The sequence below is a fragment of the Epinephelus moara genome, chromosome 23 (genome assembly GCF_006386435.1).
Source record: "Epinephelus moara isolate mb chromosome 23, YSFRI_EMoa_1.0, whole genome shotgun sequence".
NCBI classification, from domain to species: Eukaryota; Metazoa; Chordata; class Actinopteri; order Perciformes; family Serranidae; genus Epinephelus; species Epinephelus moara.
In genome coordinates this window covers 4,317,673-4,323,010 of record NC_065528.1, presented here as the reverse complement: position 1 = coordinate 4,323,010, position 5,338 = coordinate 4,317,673, and the positions used below count along the sequence as shown (strand labels likewise).

The 5,338-nt window shown below is 39.8% G+C and overlaps 1 protein-coding gene across 3 annotated transcripts in view; it reads right to left on the bottom strand.

Moving 5' to 3' along the window:
* arhgef39 (Rho guanine nucleotide exchange factor (GEF) 39) overlaps positions 1–5,338 on the bottom strand; it is a 95,961-nt gene that overhangs the window by 21,511 nt on the left and 69,112 nt on the right. The window lies entirely within an intron of this gene.

The window sequence follows — 5,338 nt, the reverse complement described above, 5'->3', positions numbered from 1 at the left end:
ATGGATTGTAAATAAATTCGTCAGGTTTTTATTTTGTAGACAATTGATCTGTATTTATAGCGTGATGGGATGACAGCACAATGATGTGTGTGGTCCTGCGCTTTCATGTGATATGCGTGGCATTTCTGTGCGAGCCTGCGTTCGCGAGTAATCCGTCCAACAGTAATGTGTGTGCAAAGCAGTATGAAAGCTCTGTTATACATCATTTTAGTGTAACTTTATCAATTTTTTTCGCTGTGAAAACATTGGATTACCGACAAGTGCTTGGCCTTGTCGGAAAGCTACAGTTCTGCCGTTTCAGGTGATATGCGTGGCTTCTCACTATGACGCACGGTCGCGGAGAAAATCCACAGAGATGAACGGGTGTGAATTTGGACGCACTATGCATCGTTCGGGCCCATAGTCTAAACTTCTCAGTTTCAACATTTTATTGAGAACATTTAGGAACAGTGCTGCACGTTAACTTTTGTATGCACATTTTTTTTGTGGCCATTGTTGCTGAGTCTGAGGTGCGAGTCATGCGCTCTCGCTCCGCCTCCACCTCAGGTACCAAATTTGGCACCGATTCATTTTAAGTGAATAGGTACTCGGTAGTACCGACGTGAATCGGTACCAAGTACAAAAAGTACCGAGTTTGGGTACCCAACCCTAGTTTCCAATAGTTCTGAATTGGCTTATTGAATTTGAATCCCTTATATTTCCCTATCAAATCTTTTAAGGGGAGTAAAAACATCTTAGTTAAAAATTATGTATTGTTTTTATTTCACTCATTTAGATTCTACTGACGTAAAAGGGTTTCAGAATATATTTTGTCACTGCTCTGTGACATTCATTAACCCTGTCTTTTTTTCCTCTCTTCTGTGAAGAAAACAGTGTTTGCTCTGCACCGTGCTACAGCTGCAGAGGCTGGGGTAAAAACAACACAGTGGAAATAATAGTAAAAAATATCAATGCGATAGATCATGGATTTTTCTGCGTGGACGACACACTTAATGTTATCAGAAGGTGAAATGGTAGTAGCACTGCTACAGGTCACAGAATCTGATGGGTCACAGAATACAGTGTAACACCAGTAGTAGGCTGGAGCCGAGCAATCATTCTTCTCAAGTTATCAAAAATAACTATTTCTTTGTTTAACTTTGACGGTAGATAAATATGTAAATATCGTTTATGTCGTCAGTATACCCTGCACATTTTGCATTTGGCGGATTGATTAATTTTGGTGAAGTGTAGCTACAGTTTGGAACATTTAAGTTAAGGCAGTCTTGTCAACAACTGTGTCCCTGAGTTACTGCATTTGTATACATCACCAGTTTCTTTCTTTGCAGATGCATGTAGTCACAGAAAAAGACAAAAAGGGACAATTTGAGGAAAGTTGTGCGTTAGGGCTGGGCTATATGGGCTATAGATAATATTGAGATATTTTTAGGCTATATATATTTTGGCATTTTCTCTCAACTACTGCTGACTACCTAAACACTAAACTTAAACTGCTGTTAGAATAAATTTAAGCTGGTACTGTTGTAATAAGGTACTGTTTTAATGACGTAAAATAAAGTATTATCATAATAAAATACTGTTATACTAAAGTTAAAAAAGTACTTTAATAATAAAGTTCAATAAAGTACTCTTATGATAAAAGTTAAATTAAGCACAAGTAGTGTTACAATAAATTTTAGTAAAATAATTTTATAATAAAGTTACATAAAATTATGTTACAATAAAGTTAAACACTGCTATAAAGTACTGTTTTAATAAAATAAATGTAGTAAAAGAAAGCAAAGCAGTACCACCAGTACTTTTATTTTGAAGCACCTGACTTGGCTCGGGCAGGATGTGTGTTTTAGCTTTAAACTTTGAGCTTCCAGTCAGCAGTTAGCTGTTAGCAGAAAGTTAAACTATTCCGATGGTGTTGCGAAATGTGAGGATTCATTCTCTGTGAGCAAGAAACAACCTAACAGCTCTCCAGTCGATATATTAATGATATATGCAAGTTGCAAAGGTGCTCCATGGTCGCAAAATACTACTACTGCAAAATACTCAGGAGCCCTGCAGACACAAAAACCCATGTCTCTCCCGCTCATATACTATCCTCCAGGAGAATATGTTCTGGATGGGCAGGACATATCATGTTTGTGAGTCTTTTTGTGTCTGTGAAAGGGAGAAAGCCATAGGAAAGAGCTCGAGTAATGAGGTGCCAAGGCGAGTCTCATGCCGGTGGCATGAATATAGTCATTTTATACATCCCATGTGGAACAAGCCAGGATACATCAAGTTTAATTGATATATAATACACTCCTATTGTGAATTAATGATTTGAAAAGGAAACTTGTATCCGGATACAAAATGGAACCAGCTATCTGCACTGATCTCTGCAGTGAGAATATGCAAAGTCCAGTTTTTTTTACCGTCAGTAGCTGATTAGGTCTCAGTCTCTGCTTTTAAATACTCTTCCACAACTAGCTCTGTCACTTTCATGTGAACAACACCATCAGTGCTTATGAGGAAAAACTGCTAAGCACCTTCATCCCCATTTGTATGATCATCATGTCACATTCCTCTCTATGACACTAAGCTTGTCACCTCGCCCTCCAGTGTGGCCATTCAGAACATGTATACACCCCTTTGCCAAAACACAGGTGACCTACACTCATTCCTGTGCCTGAATACATCCTGTGTAGACAAGGATGGTGCACTGAAGCTGCTGTTGCTCTGCTAACTTGCTGCTAATGCTATACCTCCTGTAAAGACACAGTGTAAGTCAAAGCATTTCAAGGTTCAGGGAAGACTGATTGTAAAGTAAAACCACCACCTTTCCATTACCTTTACCAACTTGCTCTTGTAGCCTTAACATTATTATAGTATGGAAACTAGAGGTGTTCAGAAAAGTCATTATCTGTGTCTATATTTGGATAGAAAACCAATAGAAACTATCACTGCAGACTGTGTGCTGGCCGTGAAGCTTGGGCCGCAGCCTGTCCAGCCCAATTTGGTTAACAAAAAATGATACTGCATAGTATCGCAATATTTTTGTGTGGCAATATTGTATCGTCACACAGAGCCAAATATCTTTTTTTTTTTTAAATTGTATAAATTGGTAAAATTACAAATACAAATTTAGGTAGCCTACTTGAATAAGACTGAAGTGAGACTAAAAATCTTTCTCTTATTAGATAAAACAGAAGTTGACAGAGTTTTTCTTTGGGGACATTATTTGCAGTTGAAAACAGGTAATAAATTATAATATATGGCGATATATTTTATTGGATTCGGGTACATCCCTAATAAAAACCCCAGTGTCTAGAGTCAACCTGCATCCACCCTAACTTTAAACTATTTAGTCTATGATGTTGGATGTAGGAATCATTGACCTAACACTATCCCAGCCTCAAAGCTAAACCCCCTCTGTCTTTTGTACAGTGCAAAGGGTATTATGATACAAAAGTCATCCTATACCACTGTCATACAGGAAAACTGTGTACGGCAAGCTCCACTGAACATGCTGAACAGCCACATTTGACCCATTCATACAAGACTGCTGTCAAAAGTTAATCCCTGCTCATCATCTCTCACACACTCAAGGCTGCAGCTGTAGTTCCATACACAGTACTGTTTAAACCACCGCATTACACACACCTGCACAGAACTACATTCAGTACCCAATGAAAACATGTTTCAGTTTCAGTCCACTCTTACATGCTGTCTCTCGAGTGGTTTGTTACAGAATGCCATTCAAATTTCAATTGCATTACAGACCATCACAGGTACAAACGTTTGTCCTGCTGATCCATGCCTGACCCTGATCAGGGTCGAACAGTCATGTCAAATAATGCTTAGGTTGGGTTCAGAATTTTAGATCTGGATTTCAACTGTTTTAGCTGTGGGCTAACAAACATCTAATTTTTTATTTTTATTTTTTTCCCAATCTCTCCAGGCTCTCTCTTATTAGCAAAAAGAAGGCATTCTGGTTACATTAGCAGGTAGGGCTGCCCCCCAAAAGTCAAAGATTAAAATCATCAGCCGGAGTTCTCTCAGCTGACTTAGGTTCTTGAGCTCGAGCAGTTTTTTTCTTTTCTTTCTTTTTTTTTGTCAGTCACTGTGCAGTGTACTTCTAGGGACATTTCGGCCCCCAGAGTTAACTGCAGAGTCAGCGCTCTTTGCTTTCACTCCGCCCTCCGGGATAAAATCGTTACCCTATGTAAAGTTGTTCCTTGCGCTCTGTAAGGATGTCTGCGAAGAGTACAGGCAGCTGCAGACCTGACCCAGGGTAAGTCTGAGTGAGGTGGAGGCAGCTGCACGTAGGAAGAGAGACTTTGCTTGGTCAGGCTCTGAAATAATGTTATCTGGCTTTTGATTGATATCTAGTGTCCGCTTGCTGGCGATATATAGAAAAAATTAATGAACAGTCAGATAGTTGTTTTGAACAGCCACATTGGTTTGACTGAAAAAAAATCTACAATCCTAGAAGCAGTCTTCTCATTTTTTGCCAGTGCTGACAATCGCTTCTGGCGAAGTGACATTATCAGTGGCAAAGTATATCAGCTGTAGCTAACTGACCCTTTGCGAAGTCCTGTGAGCCCCCTTGAATGCAGACTGGCCAATCATAGCGTTGCATCAGCCAGCTCTGACAAGGATCCGATAACAACACGGCTGTGCTCCAAAGACTGTAATGCAATCGTTTCAGATCTCCTTCATCTTCAGGCTGGTTTTGTGGATTTCGAGCTAAACATTGTGCCTGGGGCATGGGTAATAATGACACTTGTTACTGGGAGAGATTCCAAAACCAAAACTAGCCCTGAAATGTTTAGGGTTAGCTAGCTAGCTACTGGGGGGGGGCAGTAGCAATCTTTGTCAATCCTCCTCTGTCTATAATTTTGCGCCCTACTTGAGCCATGCCCACCTCTATTTATTTTTCACCCCTCTCTCCAGTTCTGTTGTATTAACACTGGGTTTAATATATTTTGCTTCCATCTCTCTGCCCTGCTCTACTCTACTTCAACGCTACTTAGCTCTCTCTCTACTCTACCAGTAGACTACCACATCTACCTGTTGCACAAAATGCACACAGCAGTGTTTCCCCTAGGATGGAGTTGTAGCAGCGGAGGTGAAGCACACGCATGAAAAATAAATAATAATTCACATGCGTGAAACTTTTTTGTATGCTTGCAAAGCACAGCCTGCTGGGATGTTTCTGTGTATCTACTGGCACCAGAAGGGCTCTTTAGGACTAAGTACATACAGTACATTTGTGCACAGTAATGAGCAGGTGAAATGTCTGTCTAGCTTACATATGAGGTGTCTCAAGATTTAGGAAAATAAAATTTTATTGAATATAATA